Genomic DNA, 9,931 nt, shown 5'->3' on the forward strand with positions numbered 1-9,931 from the left:
GTCGTGATGATGTCAACATTGTGGACCGAGTGGCCTATGGTGGCGGTGGGGTTATGGTATGGGCAGGCGTATGTTATGGACAACGAACACAGGTGCATTTTATTGATGGCATTTTGAATGCACAGAGATACCGTGACGAGATCCTGAGGCCCATTGTTGTGCCATTCATCCATCACCTCATGTTGCAGCATGATAATGCACAGCCCCATGTTGCAAGGATCTGTACACAATTCCTGGAAGCTGAAAACATCCCAGTTCTTGCATGACCAGCATACTCACCGGACATGTCACCCATTGAGCATGTTTGGGATGCTCTGGATCGGCGTATACGACAGCGTGTTCCAGTTCCTGCCAATATCCAGCAACTTCGCACAGCCATTGAAGAGGAGTGGACCAACATTCCACAGGCCACAATCAACAACCTGATCAACTCTATGCAAAGAAGGTGTGTTGCACTGTGTAAGGCAAATGGTGGTCACACCAAATACTGACTGGTTTTCTGACCCCCCCAATAAAGCAAAACTGCACATTTCAGAGTGGCCTTTTATTGTGGCCAGCCTAAGGCACACCTGTGCAATATTTATGCTGTCTAATCAGCATCTTGATATGCCACACCTGTGAGGTGGGATGGATTATCTCGGCAAAGGAGAAGTGCTCACTAACACAGATTTAGACAGATTTGTGAACAATATTTGAGGGAAATGGTCTGATGTGTGTATAGAAAATATTTTAGATCTTTGAGTTCAGCTCATGAAAAATGGGAGCAAAAACAAAAGTGTTGCGTTTATATTTTTGTTCAGTGTAGGTACCTTAACTCATTGCCTGTGGACATGTCAAAAACTACAGAAGTATTGGTCTAATATTTTATGTGAAATGGAAAAAATATTTGGTGAAGATTTAGAAATGGACCCATTGTCTTTGATTTTAGGTCTCCCAAGTAGGAATGTAACCACTGTAGCCAGCAAAAGGTTGTATATCATTCTTACATTTGCTGCTAGAAAAAATATATCATTACAGTGGACTAATGATAGAGGCCCTTCTGTCAATGGTTGGCGCAAAGTTATATTTGAGTTGGTCCCTTTGGAATGTCTTACCCATAGACATAATAAAGAGTAGACACCGCATTGGCTGCTGGGGTGCAAGAAATGCAGCCGCCATCTTGAACCGGTCATCCTTCCAAAGCAGCAGAAGATACAAGACGCCTGAGCACTGTGCGGTGTATTCCTGTTCAAATTGGCAGACTATTGAAAACAGGGCTCAGGGGATTACTTTTCACAAGTAAGATTGAACTTTATTATTGGTTTTATTTTGTGAATAGAATATTACTGTACTGTATTTATGTCCACCAGTGAAATCGTAGCCAGCTAACGTTAGCTAGGCTATGTTTAGTGCTATGAAGGCTAACTGAGACTTTATAAATCATATATTCCTTAACACTTATTTAGATTACAACTGACACAAGAATGCTGTTGTAGAAATAAAACAAATACTGGTATAACATTGCAGGGCTGCCAACTCTCACGCATTGGCTGTGAGACACATGCCTTTGATTGGCTTCACACACTCTAAAGCCACACCCCCAATTTCTCACGCCTAAGTGTTCGTCTGAGCAAAAAAAAAAAAAATAAAAATAAAAAAAATACCCGTTTCGATGCGCAATACACCTCCCGACCACTATAGTGGATGTTGGTAGCGCTGTGGCGCAATTGACACCGGGATTGCATTCATTGGGGTAACAAAGAAGTGAGCGTATGGCCTCCCGGAATTCTATAGAAGAAGAAGAAGAAGGAGGAAAAGACGAAGAGGCGGCAGAGAACGAGAGACGTGGATTTCCCCCGCTCTTTTCAGGTATGTATGTGAAGTGTTTATGCTCTTAAACTTTAAGTAACGTTTGCATATTTATTTGGGGTTTTGTGTTGTGAGATAATTCAAAGGCATTTTGAGAGCTTTGTAAATATTATGTTGAGGTTTAAATGCAGCTAGCCGCAGCAGCTAGCTGTCATCTCCATATAACGTTAGCTAGCTGCAGCAGCTAGCCGCAGCAGCTAGCTAACGTTATCAGGGTTTCCGCAGGTCATTAAAAAGCATTAAAAGTCATTAAATAGATTTTGCAAAAATTAAGGCCTTAAATGGCAATAAAAAGCATTAAATTCGATGTGCAGAGGCATTAAAAAATTAAATACACTTGGTGGAAAAAACATTGTTATTCATGATTTATTTTGATTATATAAACATTTAATAATTTTGATTGGAAGTATAATGTGATGATAGACAGGCGGAACCCTTTAATTGGCTATTGTTTACAGCCGGTGCACGAAGTCACAACACTGGATGCTTGGAATGCAGTGCTGTGAGCGCGCACATGCTGTGGTGAAAGAGCGGAGGAAATATCACCAAATGTCGGAAAAATGGGAAAATGTAAATTTCAGCAGAAGTGGTTGGATGAAGAACAATTCAAAACCTGGTTAAAGCCCATCGACGGTAAACCTGGAGAGGCATTTTGCAGCGTGTGCAAAAAGACTTTCAAACTTTGCACAGTGGGCGTCAATGCGGTGAAATCTCACATGCTATCCGACAGTCACAAGTCGGCGATTAAAGGCAGGCAGCAGTTGACTGTACCGAATTTCTTTGCCGTGACTAACGTTAGCAACGCAACTTGTGCTGTCGCCACCACAACTGCAGCTGCAGCTGCTACCACCACACCTGCTGCTACAGTGACCGCCTCCAGCAGAGCCGCAACAGGGGGGAAGACCAGCAACCTGCGAGCAGTATTTGGCTCGAAGGTGACTTTAAACGCAGAGGTGCTCTGGTGTCTCAACACTGCAGTGCAGCACCACTCTTATGCATCCAACGATGGTGTCTCTGAGTTGTTTCAGACAATGTTTCCTGACTCTGACATAGCCAAATCTTTCACCTGTGGAAAGGACAAAACCAGCTACATTCTAAAATTTGGACTTGCCCCACACTTCAAAAACGAACTGATTGCTGCAGTTAACAAGGCAGGACCATTTGTGCTGATGTTTGATGAAAGTTTGAACCACTCAACAAAAAATAAACAACTAGATGTCCATGTGCGGTTTTGGGAAGGTGGTTGTGTCCACTCCTGTGGAACACACTTAGCAGCAGCTCGCCGTGATCGTATAGTGGTTAGTACTCTGCGTTGTGGCCGCAGCAACCCCGGTTCGAATCTGGGTCACGGCAGGATTTTTAGGTACTCTTTCTATACATTAGGAAGTTCTCAGTATTACAGTGTGACTTAACAAAAGCGGTCTCACTCCAGGACCCTATCTCACAAAGCAGGCTCAACAAACTGAGTCTAATCCCGATCTCTGAGTTGACTGAGCCTGAGCTGGGGAACTCTGAGTTTTTGGTTACAGAACAGCTGATCAGAATTAATTCAATCAATTCTGAGTATGTTCAGCCTGAAGGAAGCATGTTCACAGTAGGTGTTTCTCAATGTCAAGGAAGGATCCTCAAATGGCTGAATTTGAAGGGCGTTACATCATCGACCCCCGCTGAAGGACTGTTCCAATGTCAAGGATCCTTCCTAGTTTCTTTCCGAGGCCTTCTTTCACAGAAATCGTGTGGATCCTCCGTGGTTATAAAATCCCCACAATGCTTTGCACAGTACACATTTTGCTGGAAGTGAGGGGGCGGGGGGGCGTCAATGAAACCTGCGTCGCAGAGCTCAGCAGGATTTAGATTAATATGTCATTTATTTGGATTAATGTCTCCACCTAAGTTTTTATCATACAAGCGTGAAAAAAATATTGACAGAAACCTCATAATTTACACTTTACAATGTGTCCTCTGCCACATAATGAGATTTTTTAAATAACATGATTTAGATAAAACATAAAAGTTTTAAACAAATCATTCACAGCAGAACAACATAACTGTTTTCATTCTGCCAGTTTCAATAGGTGTGTTTTTCGGGGGAATTGCGGTGAGAATGGCCACAGTAAAGACATCAGAATACCCTGCAGGTCAAAGCATCACTCATTTGTTTTGAGGTGAACTTATGTCAGAGGATTACCCGGCGGTGTAATGTACAATCGGCGCGGCAGCTCATCAGATCAGATATTATTATTATTATTGTAGTGCACTTGACTGTAAGCAAGGGACAGTTGTCTTGGTGCTCTTCACCAAGGTGCCACACATGCTGAAAGAGCACCAAGACAACTGTCTCATGCCTACAGTCAAGTAAAGTGGTGGCAGCAGCACTCATGCAGCCCCAAACCATGATGCTGCCACCACTTTACTTGACTGTAGGCATGAGACAGTTGTCTTGGTGCTCTTTCCACTACTATTCTTGTGGAATTCCTCTGATAATCCTTTCAGATTTATGCCCAGGAAAATCCGTAAAAATGGGCAAAAGTCTTTTCAGAGCCTGCATCACTTTTCTTACAGCCAGACACACTGCTGTCTTGCTGATGTGTTCAGTGTCTCTGATGCTATAAAGAAAACTGCCGCTGGTGAGAAATCAAGGGGCAATGCATAAATATGCTCCAATGATGATGCAAATACACAGTGTGTAATGTCTGATATATCTGGGTGAAGAAGATTGTTAAGATAAATGATAGAGTGTGAGGTGAAACTTTCATATGGACACTCCTCCGGGAAAAATAAGACATCCAAACGGGGTGTAATCATCATTTACACAGCAGCCTGTGAATAAACTGTGCCTTAACGTCCACGACTTTTTCATACACCATAGGACACACCATGTCTCTCCTTCCTGCTACACGCTCAGCAGGGGATCACCCTCAGGCTTAGATGAAGCAAACCTGCCAGCCAGCAGGAGTATGTTGCCGTAGTAACTGACTCAGGGTTATGCTGAACTGGCTTTGTGAAACGGAAAACTCAGAGTTTCCCTCATCTTAGGCTCAACATACTCAGAGTTTTTACCAATCCTAGGGGTATTCCAGAAAGCGGTTTTAGTGAAAACTCTGAGTATGTAAACGCTGAAATGAGGGAAACTCTGGGTTTTCAGTTCAATCACCATGGCAACTGACTCTGTGAACCTAACCTGCTCACTGGCAGGTTTTCTATAAGAAACCCTGAGTTCACCCTGTCCCCTCCCTACTGCCGAGCCTGAAGCAAGCTGGCAGACAGACATGGGTTGTCCATATGTAGGAAATCTGATCAATATCGAGGCAGAATTAATTCGCAATGCTTTACACCGGGAGAAGATCTTCAGACCCCGTTTAGATGTGATGTCATTCCTCACTGAATATCTGTTTGAACGATACCATTTTTCATTAGACTCAATCATTTACCCCAACAACATTCTCCGGCCACACATATCAAATCTGACACACCACGGACGTGCGCTGTCATCAGAGCAAATGTTGTGCATCGCGCTACGTTTTTTTGCGAACGGTAGCTGTTTATATGATATTGGTGATGTTTTGCGGCCTCTGCCTTCTTTCTGTTGGCTGAGTAGAACTCAAATGTTACTAAGCAGAATATTAGGCAAGAGGACATAAAAGTTGAAAGATTTTTTTTTTTTTGGGGGGGGGGGGTTAAATTACTAGTGACCTACAGTACATAAAGAAATAGCCACTGAATGATAGGTTATTAAAGCTACTTTGTTTAATAAATCAAATATGAATAAAACTAAAGAAAGGTACAGTCATGGCCAAGTCAAATATGCCTTACCTGTTTGAATGATGTTTTTATATTTCATTTTAAGCTGCTTCCAAATGCGTTTTCCCCCTGTGAGACTGCACCTATATGAAAATAAGATTTTATTCAAAACCAATCCACCACTTTTTCACCTGTATGCTACAATTTTAATTAAGTGTGGTTAAATGTTGGACTAGTGCATAAAAACTTATGTGTTGACTCGGTCAGCAATTTTCTCCCATGTACAGCGCGCCCGCGTGCACGCGCACACACTTGCACAGTTGCACTTGACAAGAAACAACATTGTGCATCGCTTGTTATTCATTTGTCAAAAGCGTTTGACATGGTTGACCACAATATTTTAAAACTTAGACTCTTGCAGTCAGGACTCTCGGAGCAAGCAGTTACTTGGTTCACCAACTATCTCAGTAATAGGACTCAGTGCATTAAATATGATGGCCTGTGTTCTGATATTGTTATTGTCCACAAGGGGGTGCCGCAGGGTTCTGTATTAGGTCCCTTCATATTCATTATTTATATCAATGATTTGGGTATAAATGTGACAAATGCTAATTTGCATTTCTATGCTGATGACACAGTTATTTACTGCTGTGGATCAGCTCTTGTTCAGGCCATTGAATCCCTGCAGAAAGCCTTTATTGCTGTCCAGCACTCATTACTTCAGCTGAAACTTGTTCTTAATGCAGACAAGACTAAGCTTATGTTGTTCTCTAATACTAGGAAGAGGCCACAAATTATCCCCTCAGTGACCACTCTCGAGGGAAATGAAATAGAGGTGGTTCACGAGTATAAATACCTGGGTGTCTTCATTGATGACTCCCTCACTTTCAAGCTGCATATAGAGAAACTTGTGAAGAAGCTGAGAATAAAACTGGGTTTTTACTTTCGAAACAAGCTATGTTTTTCTTTTAATGCCAAAAAGCGACTTGTTGCTGCTACCTTTTTACCAGTGTTGGATTATGGAGATCTTTTATATATGAATGCTTCTGCTAAATGTCTTCATATGGTTGACACTGTCTATCACGCTTCTCTGAGGTTCTTCACTAATTATAAACCATTGACAAAAAGGCTTTTGTCTACTCTGCACCTTTAGCATGGAATATGTTGCAAATGACTGGAAACTAACAGGGTTAATTTCTTTGAGCGCCTTTAAATCCAAATTGAGAATACTTGAGGCCGACTCCACTACATGTACTTGTTTTTCATAATCTGCTTGTAAATTCAATACTTTTTTCTTTTATTTGACTGTGTTTTATCTGTGTAATTTGTAACTGTGTTTTGTACTTGGTGCTGCCTATCTTGGCCAGGTCTCCCTTGAAAAAGAGGTTGTTAATCTCAACGGGATCTTCCTGGTTAAATAAAGGTTAAATAAAAAAATAAAAACAGCAGAGAGGCCGCGGTGCAGATGAAGGGAATATAACTTCAAGATTACTCTAGTTAACGACAACTACGCTTGTTACTGTGAGTAAGCGCAATAAAACTTCTGCCAGCCAAGCCAATACTTTATCAATACATGTGATCAGCATGTAGAAAGCTATATTTCAATCCGCTCTGTCCGCAGTCTCTTATTCACTGCTATTATGATTTATGATCGCGGTCGACACAAACACATCGCGCTCGCGAGGCTAACAGCAAGGTGTTAAAGACAAACTAAAATGAAAGCTATCTGTATGTAGGCTAACACTTTATCTGCACATGTACCTGAGACAGCCGACCTGCAGACAGTGAGTGTCCTCCTTTACGAAATATATGCTCATATTCGCTGTTGGCATTCATGAGCACCTCCATTTCCACAGGTGTAAAATAAGTTGATCGCTTTTTCTCTCCGGTTGCCATGGTGAATCGAGGCATCAGGACTCCACTGATTGTGGCCCATTGACATGATCTGGTTTTGAAATGCGGCCCAGTTGAAATAGTAATTGAATAGCCCTGCTGTAGTTTGTTTGTTTGTTAGCTATCTAACAACACATCAAAAATAATTGTAAGCCAGACTTGTTCAGTGAATCAGTTTATCATGAACACTCAAAAAATATTTAGGCCTAATTTTTAAGATTGTTTGCTTATAAATACATAAACCTGGTTGTTCTATATTCAAAACACATTGGGTTTATTAGTACTATTAAATAAATCACATTATTACCTATTAAACTCATTATTATTACTTGAGCTTTTTTTATTTATTCATTTCACAGATAGTTATAGTCCTTCAATTAAATTGATTATGGACTTGGACTTAAAATCATTGTTTTATTTTATGGCCTTGCTGCCCTGGCTTTTGGCCTTTGTGTCCTCAAAAAATTGACAACACGAAAGGCCAAGTGGCCTTGCCCTAAAATGATGAAATTCCAGGCCTGGTGGGGTGTGTTCAAAGACAACAGAGGAATGTGAACTAAGCAACTGCCCACCTATGGACTGGAATAAGAAACACACACGCACACACATACACACACACACACACACACACACACACACAAACACGCAAGTATTGTAAATAATGTGATTAATGATCTGATTAAAGTGATTGTTGGATTAATCCGTTACATAGTGGGAAGTTGTATCATTTTCTCACATAACATAGGAATTATTGAGTAGACAGGAGTGTTGGGGGGTGCAATTTAAAGTTATAAGCTTTGCTGACTCGATGAGGCTAAATTTAGTTAGTGGTGAAGCTTGGTACTTGCGCCCTCTATTGGTCAGCTGCGTCAGAGGCAGTTTTTGCTGTGGTGGAGTCCTTCAGAGGATGTCTGTCACAGAGGAATCATTTTATTTTCACGTCATTAATTTGAAGTTAAGTTAGTGAAACATAAGGAGAACCCTTTGCTGGTTGCTTTACTCACCTGCTAAAGAACAGGCAGGTAGGCCTGTTGAGTTATAGGATTTGCAAAATCATATTCAACAAGGAGAAGTGAGATTTATGCAGGTCAGTGTAGGATGCAGTGTTATTGTGCAACTCGATATTATCAATTATAACCACACACTAAAACTAAAAACACCAATTAGCCTACCATCTGCATTAGGCTACCACCCAGTGCAACTTGAATCGACACCCCACCCGCTCCCAAATATCCTCATGAACAAATCTAATTAACAAAAAACAGATTACAACAAGCGAAATAATGGCAGTAATAACTATAACAATATTTATAGCAGTGCATACTGAAAATAACACAAACAAACAATCAAGCTGATCAAAAAAAAGATACAAATGTAAACATCATATATGTACAAGAGATAGACACCCCGACAAGATAATATACAGAATATACTATACTTTTACATAATGCTACACTATATGTAGCCTTTATGAAAGATTGCCCAGACTTTGACTGGTCTACAGAGCCATACAGATGCCAGAGGACTGTAGTGCAGCCATGTTTGACCATGTACATCAGAATCACGAGAGGCACTATTTTGTAAAAAGGTTACAAAGGTTCCCCAGCATGTCTCAAAAAGTAATGACTTTTTCCTGAGATTACACATAATCTTCTTTGAGGGTAGGTATGATGAGAGCTCTTTAAACCACAGAGACACACTGGGGGGCTCTTCACTTTTCCAGCGGATGGCAATACATAGTACTTGTTAGATGCAATTAGGGCTAGTCTGACAAAGCGAATATTGCCTCTCATATAGATTGGTAAAACTGATATGTACCCCAGTAATGTCAGTCTTGGGTTGGTTGGGATCTCCACCCCCATAATTCTTTTTATAATAACCAAAATAGATCTCCAGTACTGTTCTGTTCAGACATCTGCACATCCAGAACATGTGTAAAAGAGTCCCTGCTTCGGTCTTACATCCTAGGACTCTGAGTAGCTACCACTTATCTTGTGGAGACGATACACCGTCAAGTAAACCCTGTGTATTAGGTTAAACTGTAAGATTCTGTGTTGGCTGTAATCGGAGAATGATTGAGAACTATTGCAAATCTGCTTCAACTCAGAGTCCTCACATGTGTGACCATTGTCCACTTCCCATTTAATCTTTACATTGAGAACTCTACTCTCTATAAAACCCATAAGTTTCTTATAGACATAGGATAAAATACCTTTGGAGTTATGTTTTTCTTGCATTATATTATCTATTTGGAAATCCTCTTGTGGAATAGGTTTCCCATCCTGCTGTACTCTAATATAATCTCTTGATACTTGAAAAAATGTGCCGCGGGGAGCCCAATGAATTAACACTGTTAATGGAATAATTGCTGATAGACTGTAACTTTTTTTTAACTTTTTTTTTGCTTCAACAACATGCAAAGCCTATTTAGATATTTTTGTGTTTAGAT

Source organism: Epinephelus lanceolatus, chromosome 6 (genome assembly GCF_041903045.1).
Source record: "Epinephelus lanceolatus isolate andai-2023 chromosome 6, ASM4190304v1, whole genome shotgun sequence".
NCBI lineage: Eukaryota > Metazoa > Chordata > Actinopteri > Perciformes > Serranidae > Epinephelus > Epinephelus lanceolatus.